We start from the raw sequence: 15,295 nt of genomic DNA, 5'->3' as shown, positions 1-15,295 counted from the left end.
GGCTTCCCCAACCATATTGACAGAGACTGAAAACTACAGGGCTTTCTTCCAGAAGCCCTGTAAACAAATAAAAACAAAAAAAGTAAAAACACAACAACAACAAAAAGACTATCACACTATCACACATTAACAGCTCCAGTTAATTTGTACAATCTGTCTTTCTGCTTCATTTGGACGGCTCACTTGACGAGTCCAGCAGTCTGTCCAGAGGAAACAGCCTTCTCCTACTGTTTCTTAGCTTTCTGTTTCTCCTTCACCTCTCCGACATACACCTGACCCTCAATTTTCCTGTGAGGCACAAAGATGGAGATTGACATGACGGATGTTAAAGCACATAAATTGACTGCATGATAGTGGTAAATTCAGCTTTGGAGCACAGTTATGAAATGAAGGACTGTCCTATAAAAACTGTCAGAATGATTAGAGAGGAAACAGACCAATGTTGTGCCCTAAAACAGGGGAAATAGTGAGGAGAAGTGAAAGAATGGCACAGACACGCAGCTCTCACTCTCACGCGTCTGTATTGAGTTTATGAGAATACTTTACATAACATTAACAGTAACATCGGACAAAAACATATTTTTAACTTGCAGATGTTAGCTGACACAGTCACTTAGTGATGGTAAATTTGATTCTTTTTACTGAATCGAGTTTTAATGAGTCACTCACCAAAGTGAATCGGGTTTTTTGAGTCATTTGATTCACTGAGTCAGTTGACCAGAGAGTGCAAAAAATGTACATTTTCACTCAAACTAAATTTCATTTCTCTTTTCATGTATATCCTACTGCTAAGATGAGTGATTCTAAAAGAAAACAACTATTTTATAGAGCAAAAAATTTTCTAAAGGGAACATTTATTTTGTTTATTTTTATTTTATTAGTATTTTCCTTAAATGTGTCAAATATATATTTTCTCATCTAAATGTCCACTGAGCTGTGAGCCAGGGGGCGGTAATGCGCCTTAACATTGGTTGCCATCCAAGCTGTGAGCAGCTGTGAGCCATGAGGGAGGGGGTGAGTGAGTGTATCCCAATTCAAGGTCTGCAGCCTTAAAGGCCGCATTTTAAGGCCGATTACGTCACAGCGACGCGCCGAAGGCTGTCCCAATTCAAAGGCTGCTCAAAATGCGGCCCTCAAATGCGTCCTTCATTTCCCTGAATTTTAAGGACGTGGCGGTGTAGACTTCGTGGCCCAACATATCCCACAATTCATAGCGCAGCAGTCGGTGTGGATAATTTTGCCGCAGACGGCAGAAGCAGAGCGGCCGAAGAGTAAACTGTTAAAAGTAAGTACTGAATAATATGTCACTTATTTATGTGCAAATGTTGAATAATGGAGAACATTAAAACATTACTGTTGGCCACATGTCGGCAAAGTTATGTGACATTAGCGATGTTTGTACTTTCAGCGTTTACTTGGTTTTAAAGCCTTTCAAATATACACCGTTCAATAGTTGACCTTAATCTTACAGAGAATGTGATGATTTTATGGATAATTAAAGTCAGTCATATATCCACAAACACAACAAGCTGAAAGTCAGTGAATGCTGCTCGGTTTGCAGTCCTGAATATCACGGCACAAACAGGATTCACTGCACTATTAATGTCAGCTATGTTTTATTGTTGCCTCTGTTCGGTGGTGTCGAGCCAAACGGACTTTAACGTGTGTTTGAACGAGCTGACGGTTCACTCGTTAAGCTGAAAGAAAGATGCTTTAATCACAGGAGTCACACATGTGTCCACTTTACCATCTGGGAACTCTTCTTGTTTAGCACTCGTAATAACACAAACACTAAATCCTCCTTCTCTTGTGCGGTTTTGTAGCAGTGTATACACCTGAGACTGTCACCTGTCTGTCTGTCCTGCACTCTCTCTCTCTTTCTTTCTCTCTGATTGTGGAATAAAAGTATGAACATGTATTTATAAGTTACACTTGTGTTTGAATCCTGCAGCTTATCACACATTTGATTTCCATGTGTGACAACTGCAAGTGTCCAGAGTGAGGACAGACTGAGGGACCCACTGCTGCACATCATCTGTGAGGCTTTGCACCCCTGATGATCCACCAGGACAAACTCAGCAGTGTGTGAGGAAGAGGAGGAGGAAGAGCCAGCAGCAGCTGACAGATGGAGAGAATAGACAGACTGTTCCCTGTTTGTGAAGGACTGCTAGAAAAGTTTAAAATAATTGTCTGTCCTGAATCAGTCTTATTAGGTAATGTTCAAATAATGTTATCATTCCAGTGTTTTCAGTGTGGGAGAAAGTACTCAGGGCCTTCAAGTTACACACTATGAAAGGCAGCAACAAGTTTAATATTCAGAAACCTAAAGTATGTATCAGCAGCAGAATGGAGCTAAAAATAAATGTTTGTTTCAGTTCTATGAAGCTTTGAGTATTTTGGATTAGTAGTACTGCTGTGTTTGTTGCATCATATTGCTGTAATTGTTTATATGCTTTATATATTCTGAGGTAAGTTGATCTATAGTGTTACATCATATTCTATAAGGATGTTATGTGTTTGTAGACTTTCTGCCCAGTTTGACCCATTTAGCAGAAGTCAGCCTGTTTAAGGCTCTGATATCTATTCTGTATGACTTAAAGCAGTTATGACATGGTCTGATTTTCTCACCCAATAAAGAAATATTTAATATATCAGTCTACTCTTCATTCTATCAGAAACAGTTATCACAGCTCGTACATTTTCTTTTTATACATATATGTAAGCATTGAGCCAAATTTAGTAATGCCAACATACTGAAGGAACAACATTTGTCTCTTATATATATATAATACACCTATATATACACTGTCAAAGAAACTTGTCTTTGAGTGAAGATTTAAGGTGATAGGAAATATAAATAACTGCAACTTGAATCTTTACTGAAGCTCAGTATTAGACACAGAGTTCACTCACATGAATTTCACTCACGTGCTGTACCAGTGTACCTGCACATGTGATGTGACAATAGAAGTTATTTGATTTGAGACTTCAAACTCACTGCTGTAATAACTAATAATGATTAATATAATAACTATAATATTGGCCATATCATATTTACACTGACTTTAGTCTCATGAACAACATTAGCTAATTGTTATTTACTAGCTAATCTTAGAATGACTGTTCAGTACAGATATGAAGGCCAACAATCATGTTTTACAGTCCTGTGGTCTCAGCCTCAGATACTTATTAAATCACACAAAGCTCGTAGAAACAAACAAACAAATGAACAAAATATGTTCTCCTTCATTTCTGTCAACCACACGTTTCCAGCTATCATGGTTGCTAGGCAACCTGGGCAGCGCGACGGAGGCTAGACCGTCCCATTTTACAAGCCTCGCACTTCCGGCCTTAGTGGTCTTTGAGTACGCGGCCCTTGAGGACCGTTGAGGCTGCGTACTTTGAGGCTGCAGACCCTGAATTGGGATAAAGCCTGAGTGAGTGAGTGATTCGTTCGCTCTATGATTCAGCACAGGAGGGAGGGGGTGAGCGAGTCCTGAGTGATTTGCTTACCCTACGATTCAGCACAGGAAAGGAGGGGGTGAGTAGCTCAAATGTGCTGTTAGCATGTTAGCAGAGCGATGCTACTGTGAACCGAGGAGCTATTGTCTTGATGTGAGCTTCTACTCAGGGTTTTTTCTTCCAGTTCAGAGCAGAAATGTTTTTGTTAAGATACTGGATGTTGTGTTTTTCTCCACAATTTTAATTATAAGCTAGATATATTGCTGCTAACAGCAACAGGGATGAGTCAGTGAGTCAGTTGGGCTTGTGAATCATGATTCATGAGTCAGTAAAGTGATTCTCGAGTATTGAACGATTCGTTCATGATTCGCGCATCACTACAGTCATTAACTTTCCACAGCAATGAAATAATACTTTAAGTACTGCATGTCGTTCAGTAGTTAACTTATACAGACAGTAACACAAAAATCTTCACACAATATGGCGGGGTAATTGCGAAAACAAGTATACACAGCAACAGAGGTTAACTGGAACTTCCTAGGGTTGCCAACCGTCCCTTAAAAAACGGAATCGTCCCGTATTTAGAAACAAAAGTACACGTCCCGTATTGAGCTAATAAGGGACGCACTTTGTCCCGTAATACAGTGAGAATCAAAAGTAGTCTATAAATGTTAATGGAATTAACGCTTTGTTTGAAAACATAATTCCCAGCCCCTCTCCTGCTTTGTGACCAATGAGCTGACAGCACACTTATGACAATTCGAGTATGACTATTCAGATTACCGCTTATCTCAGGGGTGGGCAATCTCAGTCCACGAGGGCCGGTGTCCCTGCAGGTTTTAGATGTGTCCTCGAACCAACACAGCTGATTTAAATGGCTAAATTAGCTCCTCAACATGTCCTGAAGTTCTCCAGAGGCCTGGTAACGAACTAATCATGTGATTCAGGTGTGTTGACCCAGGGTGAGATCTAAAGCCTGCAGGGACACCGGCCCTCGTGGACTGAGATTGCCCACCCCTGGCTTATCTCATTGGTCGAGGAAAGGTCGCTTACGGAGAAAATACCGGAAGACAACAGATGACCACAACAAGAAGCATGGCCAGCAGGGAAACAAACGCCGACACTGCGGTGCAAGTCTCGGACGACAGTACACCTAAAACTGGGCATACACTGTGCGATTTTCAAACTGCACGATTGACTCGCAGGGGTTATAAGTTCGTAGGTCACGATGCAGGGTCTCACACTATACCGCCCGATGCTCTGATGCGACCTGAGTGCTCACACTGTGCCTCCATAAAATGAAGGTTATAACAGAAAATCTGTCGCTCGCTCTCCCTCTGTGTCTTTCACTCACACAGACACGCACACCACCACCATCAACTTTGCTAAATTGCCAATGAAAAACATTGATCAGGCAGCTGTGATTGAGCAGCAATGTAAATCCAACTATTTTCACGGTTGTTGTGGTCCTGATAATTTTGTGAGGCCACATCGAAAAGGCTCGGATGAGCTTTCCAAAGTTCTGCAAGTTGTGCCTCCATCACTTGTGTCCAGATCACACGCTGCACAGCCCTGCCGCTCCGTCTTTTTCACCGAGGTTTACGTGTTTGCGCGTGAGCAGTGTGAGCGGCTGCGGTGACACCCTCACGAGCGATTGATGATCGGGAGCTGGTCGTGAGGTGTTAATCGCTTCTCGTTACCCCACGTATACTACACGATGCACGATGAAGGCCAAAATCGGGCCGATCACCAAATCGGTCGCACGACTCAAAAATCGGCTCAAAATGGGCCAAAAATCGCACAGTGTAAGCCCAGCATTAGACCAGCAATGTTATGAACTGGCTGTGTGGAGGCGGATGAGGACCCAAACGCAAAACTCATGGAGACAAAAAGCTGAACTCAAAATCACTGCTTTATTGAAGGCTTCACAAAGAAACAGAACTAAACTGGGAATGCTAACTGAGGACCGAGGGAACACAGGAAGGCACACAGGTTCGGGGAGGAGACATTGACGACGTGACACCGAACTGAGGGAGACATGCACATAAATACACAGAGGGTTAACGAGGGAAGTGGGAGCACACGGGGAACACAGCTGACACAGATAATCATAACGAGACACGGCAGGAGTGAACATAACACTGACGGGAGACTGTCAAAGTAAAACAGGAAGTACACAGAGGTGCAGACAGGAGGGCAGAGAGAGCACAGGCATAGCGGGTCTGGGGGAAACATGGAATAAAACACAAGGAGGGGAGACGAGGGCTCACAGATACACAGAGGGGCACACAGGGGGTAAAAGTCACAAGGGGAAATCAAATAAGGAACAACGTAACAGAGCAACCATGGCCTAAATAAGGAACAAAATACAAAAATACATGAATACTAAGAATGCTGGGCCAACATGGCCCAGGATCATGACAAGCAATGTTTGTTTCCCTCAGAGAAAGAAAAAAAGGCTGCAAAAGTACAGGGAGGAATGGGAAAAGGAAAACACCTGGCTGGAAAAGTGCACGATAACACCTATAAAGCGCACTGCACTGCGTGCCGGTGCACATTTTCCATAGGCATGCTTCTAATGGTGGGCACGTGAAGAACATGAAGGGCGTGAAAGCTCGGGGAACCCTTAACCAATTTTTTGTCCACCAGGCCACGGCAGAAGCAGATATGGTATGTAAACACTGGTTTGTTTTTTTTAAACCCTCTGGTTAAGGTTAATATGGGCATGTGCAGTGAATATCAGCGCTATGTGGCCGGAAGTGTGATAATATAATTTATTTTGTGTAATAAACAACTGCAAGGATAGATGATTACAACAAATAGATGACTAATACATAAAAGTAATACATAGATGAATAATGATGATGAGTTATGATGCGTAATCATGGGAACAAGCGGGTTTACAAACGGCAGCAGCTGATTAGCATTAGAAAAGCTGAAATAATACCTCAACTGAAGCCAGTTGTACTAAAAGTACTAAATGTGCACTGTTACAAGAATGTTTTTCGTTCTATTGTTTTCTATTAATTTATATAATTTTAAGTTAAGCAGGACAGAGTTCTTTTAAAGAAAGATTTACTTATATTCTCAAAAGTTAAGCATGACAGGCTTCTATTTAAGAAAGAGACCTGTTTTATTGTGTTAATGTTGTCATTTTGAGCTAAAAATAAATGGCTAAATGATCGTTTGTTTCCCATATGGTCATATGCATCTACTTAAATCAAATTCAAGTCAAATGGTTAAAAAAATAATTTCACACACACAAAAAAAGAGCTACAAAATTCACCACACTGGGAAGGGTGAAGACAACTGGGTTGCCCGGCCCTGGCCACGAGGTGTCCCTTATTTATTTTTCAGGGAGTTGGCAACCCTAACTGGAACTTCTCAGGAAAAACAGTCCGCAATTCACATCTTCCGCTACAATGAACAATAATAATGACCTAATAATCAACAGTAGCTACACTCGAAGTAGCAGGAACAGAGCGGGAGGGAGAGAGAGAGGAAGAGAGCCAGGGACAACAACGTCACATTAGAAAGGTATAGTGATCATTCACAACTATTTTCAGTTGCGGATGATAAAGGAAAGTTTATTCATGCAGGCCCATATGACAGATAATATGCATGTTCTTTTTGTTTTCATATTTTAATTTATATTTAATTGTGTTGTGGTTTGCAGTGTTTTGTGTTGTTTCACTTTAAATTTGTTTAAAAGGAAAAAGCTGAAAATTGAAATAGTTAAAAGTTGAAATGTAAATAGTTGGTTTTTGTATTATATGATTTATTTATTACATTTTATGTGTAGTGAATAAATAAAAGTTTATTTACGGTGGCCGCTAGAGACAAAAGCACGTACAAACTCCAAAACACGTAAAAACTCCGAAGCACGTGCAAAGCACAACAGAAGTGCTTCAGGATGCTAAGCAAAGTGTTGAGCTTTTGTTACCTAGTGGCTACGCAAGCCAGGAAGTACCAACGACCGGATTTGGTGTGTGGTAGTAACAGGTAAATTAACATTATTTTTATTTGCTTTGGGCTTTGGAGCGTGATGTCACGGGGGGGGTGCCACGCCCCCTCCCGCCATGACAGTAGGCCAAACGAAGCACACGGAAGCGTCAGCTATGGTTCGTACATACTGTGTTGTCGGTTGCAACGTTAGATCACATGATAGGGAAGGCAAGAAGCTGGAAAATGGGCTCACTTTTCCCCTCCTGGAGGCAACGGGAGGGATCTCATGTATCCGATATTACTAAACGAAGACGGCAGGCTTGGATTGCAGCGGTCAGACTCGGACCCGCACGCAAGGCGAGTGCAACGAAAGCGAAAAAGAGCACCCATTGGAGGTAACCCCCGCCCCAAAAACATACAAAATTGCGCTCATTGTACGCTAATCTGCACATAACTTTCAGATGAATCACGCACCTGGAATACTGGTGTACATTTACCTTATGTGCATGCACTAATTTTATCTTACATGCTTTCATTATGCAGCTGCAGAGTATGAAGGTGTGCCCCGTGCAGAAGTAATAAATGAAAATCTGACAGAAGACCAACAACAAAATCACCATGTCATGGAGGCTGTGGACAGGAGTTACTGATATCATGTGAGGGTGAAGACACAACACTGCTTGATAAGAATGTTAAGGTGTGCTGTGTTTTGGTGAATATGTGCCCCAGTGTGGTTGTCAAACCAGGGCCAAATAAACTTGCTCTTGTTGAATATTCATAAAACTGCTGTGTTGCATGTACAGTTCATTGTAAATAATTGTACTTTCTGTAAAGTGGTTTCAATAAAACAGAAAAGTATGTTTATTTTTTTTATTCAAGATCTGTTCAAATGTACTTAGCAAGTACATGTGCAGGTACACATGAAATGCAAACTATTTACATGGCAACGCACAGCTGGCATCAATCGTGAATCGTTCATCTAGAGCAATATTGGGTGCAGCTGCTGAGGAGAAGTCAATGTTATGTGCAACCCCTGGCTGTATCTTGGTCATATGGTCAACGTACTCACAACGTGGAGGCTTAAAAACGGCCAAATCTAGTACCCAACCGTTTGTGAATTAGATGTGCGCCTCCAGGAATTTATAATTCTGAAAATGATTCGCCGTGTATGCGCTGACTCCACAGACAAGGTACGCGAGAATATCAGGATAGGACAACAGCGGTAGGCTGTCTGGGTTTCCGCTCCACTGCCTTATTTCATACGGGTCCACATTACCGATACACGCTATTTTTTTCCAAGTACCATCTCTTGGCGTCTGGGCGCAATCGGTCGCGATACAGCCCTTTGTCTTTTGCGCTGATTTTAAGCATGGTTCTGGCAGTCCTGCTTCCAACACAGTGTGTTTGTTTTGATTTGTGGCCTTCTGTCATGGCGCCGCGATCCCACAATGCACTGCGGCGTGACGTCAACTCCAAAGCCCTATTTGAATATATATGAGTGCTTGTGTATAAATACACAAACAATACACAAATGCTTTCAATTGTGTAATTTAAGTGATCTAGGTAGCTCTGTTTTGGAAGTTCAGTTAACGCTAGAAATGTGTTTTGGAGTTTGTACATGCTTTGTCTCTAGGGGCCACCGTATATATTTATATATAGATAAAACCATTTTTTTACATTAGTAATTCCTTTTGTGCATAATTTTATATTGTTGTTAATAATAAATTAATTAAAGCAACAAAACAACCTGAAGAGCCGGTTGGGAGCCGAAAGAGCCGGCACTTTTAGTGAGCCGAGCCGAAAGAGCCAGTTCTCTAAAAAGAGCCGGAAATCCCATCACTAGTATTGAGTGAAGCAGAAGGCGCATATAAATTTACTGCATGATAGTGACAAATTCAGCTTTGGAGCACAGTTGTGAAATGAAGGACTGTCCTATAAAAACTGTCAGAACGATTAGAGAGGAAACAGACTAACATCCTGAAGTTTGTGATGAAAGCAGTCTTGGGCAGCTCCACTTCAGAAAAGATTTTCTGTGACGAGTTTGTTGAACGTCTTGGAGGTCATGACAGTGTGGGCAAAACGAGAGGTCACAGTGCAGTCCACTGTCACACTGTACACCTCCACCCGAGACAGAAAGATAGAAACCTTCCTAGCAGATGTACATAAAGGACAGAGTCACTGTTTTTCAAGTCAGGCATATGTGAATACTGAAATGTGTTTTTCTGGATGCACTCATCCCTAAGCTTTATTTCTGTTGTTCGGCACTTTGGTCAGCCTTGTGCATTTTTAAAGTGCTGTATAAATAAACTCTGATGATGAAGTTTCATAATGGTCCAAAAATGTTTGTGATGCCTCAAAGGCATTTATGTCATTTATCTTTTATTTTTGCTTTAAAATAATTCATTTACATACATTTAAGTTATAAAGAACAGTAAAAAGGTTAAAAAATGTTAAATGAGAAGACTTTATTTTGAAGGCCAACTTGCCAATAACCGCACTTCCTGCTGGGTTTCCTGTATTGGTTGACTTTTCTGTTTATTGACTCTTCCTGGTTGCTCTGAGAGGGAGAGTGACGTGCTGGTTATGCTCTGAGGCTTACCCACAGCCATCTTTGAAACATTGTTCAGGCAACGCCATAATTGTATATATTTCATGACAAAGATGTTAAAAAAGCATAAATAAATCATATTTTGAGTTATTTCATAATGCAGCATTTATGTAAATCAGATTAGTTTTTCTATTTTGTATTTCTTTTCAACTACAGTTTTTACCACTTGTCAAATGAAGGTTCTGAGAGTAAAAAGTCAACTCTACTAAACACCAAGCTAAACCTTTGTATTCATTGACAAATGTTCCAAACATTGTGGAGGGCAGTGTGTGTGAACAAACATCCTCAGTGATTAAATAAAAAATCAAATCCAGACACACATCTTCTCTCACTGACTCTCGCCTGACTGTAATGTGCTCGTTCAAGCCCAAAACACACTAGATTTTTACATTTTAGTTTTAACATCATGCGTCAGCATTGTTTTGGGAAATACTGTTAACTCAAAAGACACGACATCGTAGTCTTATTCCAAGCGCTTTATTCGTAACGCCATTTTTCACCACCAACAACAACACTTCATGGGCAACAGAACTCTCGCGATATAACAGAAAATAACAAGTTAACAATCTCCCTCTTTCTTTTAAAAATAAAATAAAATAAAATTATAAACACACCCCTGTAAACATTTGTGTACGTATATGTATATATTTATACAAACAAAAAAAACATTTCAAAGTGCTTTGCTGTACTTAAAGCATACTATCATTGCACACAATAAACAATAGTGCATTTTAATGCAAAGACAACTTTGTAAACAAAGGATCACAGTATCCAGAGTCCTTCATCTAGTGCCTTTAGAAGGGTTAAAGGTGAAACTCCCTTTTTTGTCAGACAATCAGCAAGTTGGGATTTTGAATCTGACCAACAAACCCGTCTGATTTTCTTGGCTTGTATGAGCTCTTTAATGCTGCTCATTTCTAGCCTCAGTCTCTTCTCTGTAACCTGCTTAGTGGACTTGAGTGCATCAAACAAGGAATGATTGTCAGTCACACAGATCAAAGGAAGAGCGTTCAGACCAGTGTTACCAGTTGTAAGCTCAGAAAAAAGTGTTGCCAGGAAGACAGCACTGTCTATTCCATCTGACATGGCAAGAGTTTCTCCTGCCAGTGTACTTCTGACCACACGCCTGATCTTTTTAGACTGCCAAAAGAGAGGACAAAACTTTCCTCCTTTACCCATAAGGACGATTAACGCCCCTCCTTGAGTACCGCCATCAGGAAGGTTGCCAAATGAAGCATCACTGAAAACAACCAATGCCAAATCCTCACTGTTACCCAAGTGCTGAAACTTAAGAGTCACTTTCTCTGCCTTAAGTTTACGGATAACTTTGTTCACTTCATGAATAGACTGTACAGTTGCATCTTTGATATTAGATCCAAGGCTACATGTGTCAAACATAACATCAGGCCTCGTTTGTTTGGCAACCCACAAAATCTGTCCTATTTTTGACCTGAGTTGCTCACATTCCGTTTCACTTAAGGAGGCATCCCTCTGTACAGCCCGTGCTGCTTGTAACTAAACCGGTTGTAGGTTGTCAATGTAAAGCTGTTGATGCACCTCTATTACATCATTAACTGTACAAATGTCCATACCAACATAAGAAAAGCTGTCATGTTCTTCACGGCCCACAAGGAAGGTAGATTTCAGTACAGTAATGATATGAGTTGCAAAGTGACTTGAACCAGCCCAAAGGAAATCATCAACGTGACATGCAAGCACTCCTGTAATCTCAGATTGGTCATTCTGCCAATAGAACACTGCAGGATCAACCTGTGATATTTTACCACCAGTTTTGAGCATAATGTCTTTGACCTTATTGTACCAATAAAGTGAAGCATCTGCAAGTCCATAAACACACTTTTTCAGTTTCCATAGAACATTGTCCTTCCCAGCTTCAGGTGGGGGACGAAGATAAATGTCTCTTGACAGCTCCATTCCCTGCAAGAAGGCAGATTTAATGTCCATTGAATTTACTCTCCACTTGTTTTGACATATCATAGCTAGCACCAGTCTGAGGGACTCAGACGCACATGTTGGAGAGTCTTTCTGTAGTTCTTCAGTATTTACCTCTTCAAACCCGCGTACCACAAGTCGGGCCTTTGGGACAATACCATTAGTAGTTTCTTTGAGTGTACAGACCCATCTAGTAGACACACATTTTTGACCCAGGTCTTTCACTTCATCAAACACACCATTACTTTGCCAGCTCTCAATCTCCTGCTGCTTAGCAGCATCAAAGGAGATATCTTTTGTCATGAGTACATCTGCATCTCTGTTTTCAGCTTCAGTGCAAAGACCATCAACAAGTGACATGTCTACAGCTTTCTTTTCACCTTCACTACCATCAGGCTGAAGATATTGCACATTGTATCAGTTTTTGTATTGCCCTTTTGCTTTTCCCGCTCTGCCTAATACTCTGGCTGTGTGTTGAACACTGTTGTCTCTGCAAGTAAAAGTGATCAGCTGTCCTGCCCTTAACTTTACATTTGCAGAGGAGACTAGGATCAGTGGGTGTAGAGGGCTCATTTGCAGTTTGTGTGACAGACGTGTTTTCTGTAGTGTTAGTTTCTCTGTCAATAGTGATGTCTTCTTCCTCACTAATACTCTGTTCACCATCGGGTGTGTCAGTGTCATCATTTTCAACTGTGTCTTTGTTGTCAGTGTCATCATCAGTAATACTGTGTGGTATTTGTTTATCTCCACTCTGTGCATCCACTTTACTCAACCTTGACTGGTGTACTCTTACAAGAGTCCCCCCATGTCTTACAAATACAACAGTTCCATCCTGCCCAATAACTACACCTGGACCCTTCCACTCTGTACAGTCGACTCGTTTGTAGTATACTTTATCTCCTGCCTCATATTTGTCATCTGTAGGCCTAAGTTGCTTGCGTAGTGCTCTCCTGATCCTTTCTGAACACTCTGCCTCAGTAAATGCTTTCCTGGAAGCATGTAATGCTGATATATGTTCAGCTACTTTTGCACTTACAGTTGTACCCTCTAAGGCAGGTGATAGGTTTGTAGCATAAACCTATTCGCTGGAACGTTCAGGACAATTTGCTACACAGCAAGAACAAGACACAAGTAGGCAACGTTCTTTGTGTTACTCATGCATGAGGAGGCCTGTCTGGAGCCAAGTGTCGTTCCACCCACTTGACCTCCGTCAGACTCTCAGCCAGGTTCCCCATAGCACTCCTTTTATTGTGGTTACATGAATATGCATAGGTTCATTAACATATAGCATCTTACATAGATATACATGTGAACAAAGAATACCCTGTGTGTGTGTGTGTGTGTGTGTGCGCGCGTGTGTGGGGTCAGAGTGTGACCCCATAAATGACTTCCCTAAACCTGCTGGTCTGGAAGTCCAGCAGTTCATCTAAACAAAAGGCACTTAGACTAAAACAGATATAGATACGTTTATCCTACCATAAAACAATAAGACAAGGTACGACCTCTCCCATGCTCCCAAAATGTGGGTGTGAAAGCCAGAGCACTCTGGAATGCACACAAAGCCTACTAAAGATCACACATCCTATCACTACACAATCGATTATACACCTCTAAGCATATATGGTTAAATATTCCTTAATACAAATGACAATAATAAAATCTAAACCCATCAGCAGGTGGCTTATCCATCAACACAGAAGGAAGGTTGGGGTTTTGGCCAAACACAAGTTGATGTGGACTATAACCATGTACATTAAGCATACTGTTTTTTGCCATAAGGGCCCAGTCTAACGCAGTGTGCCAGTCACATCCTCGTTCCTTTTTTACCTTCAGGAGGATTTCTGTAAGTGTCATGTTATGTCTCTCCAGTAGTCCATTGCTCGGGGGGGACTATACCCCGCCGTTGTCTTTACCTCAATGTTGAAGTTTTCAGCCATGTCCCGAATCTCTGTGTTGTTGAACTTTCCGCCGTTGTCTGTGTAGAGCTGTCTGGGGGCACCGTGAATGCTTATCCAGGTGTGAATGAAGGAGTTGACGATCTCTGCAGCTTTCTTTGTCTTTACAATGCTGCCAGCGCTGAAGCGTGTGAAGTGGTCGATGATGTGAAGGTACCACACATTGGGCTCCAGCTCATGTAGATCCATCGCTACTGTCTCATTATACTCAGAAGCCAGGGGTAGACCAACAGCAGGTCTCGGCTTGGTTTTGCAATATCTCTGACAAATGTCACAGTCACGAACTATCTCTTGTAGAATAACTGCACATTGTTTATCTGTATTGCCAGAGCTTTGGATGAGCCTCAATAACCTCTCTGCAGATGCATGACCAAACCGCTTATGAAGCTTCACAAGGACTTTCTGTTTCTCTTTTGTAGACATTTCAGCAGTTACCATGAGAACTTCATTTTCATTGCAGCTTTCTGTAGTATTTTCATCTCTAATGTCCACACAATAGTGTCCCGAACTAGTGAGCTCTAGGGGAACAGGCTGCTTGAAGATGACAACACTGTCATTCTCCATGTCTAGAACAGTCCCTGCTTTCTTGAGAGACGTTTTGCTCAGTAGTAGTGGAATGTCAACAGGAACTACTTCACTTTCAATGTCACATTTCGTTTGTCCAATTTTGGCTGGAAGTTTCACTTTTCTGCTGGAATACACTACAGTACCATCCCCAGTACAGTACCGTTCAGATCTTCCGCGGATATCTCCATGGCCGTTTCTCTGGCTCTTCCCTTGAGCCACCGCGAGTGCCTGTTTCTTTTTATCCAGCTCCGTAACTCGTCTCCAGATATTGACTTCATTCTTCCAGCACTCGTATGGCCTGGCTTCATCAAGCTTTGGTGGTACTTTGTAATTGGTAACCATCCTCTGCTACCAATGTTAACTCAAAAGACACGACGTCGTAGTCTTATTCCAAGCGCTTTATTCGTAACGCCATTTTTCACCACCAACAACAACACTTCGCGGGCAACAGAACTCTCGCGATATAACAGAAAATAACAAGTTAACAATATTGATTAGATAGTAATAAAATGTTGGCATGTTTGCGATGCCTGTTTCACATTTTCATTGCCCACTTATAACACCCACTCTTACCAGTAGCTGAGATTACAGTTATAAAGAGAATTGACTTCATCTTATTGGTGCGGCCCTCAACAACAGTCCCAGTTTCTCATGTACCCCGTTGGGAAAATTAATTGCCCATCCCTGTTTTAAAAGTATCTAAGTTAAATACATTTTCCAGTAAATAGGAGGAAACACGAACAGTGTTTGAAACCATGAAAAAGGGAAACATATTGGCCAATCTTGAGAACATCTTTAATGACTG

Source organism: Pelmatolapia mariae, linkage group LG5, assembly GCF_036321145.2.
Source record: "Pelmatolapia mariae isolate MD_Pm_ZW linkage group LG5, Pm_UMD_F_2, whole genome shotgun sequence".
Classification (NCBI taxonomy): domain Eukaryota; kingdom Metazoa; phylum Chordata; class Actinopteri; order Cichliformes; family Cichlidae; genus Pelmatolapia; species Pelmatolapia mariae.
The sequence above is the reverse complement of the archived record's forward strand: the minus strand, read 5'-3'. Positions refer to the sequence as shown.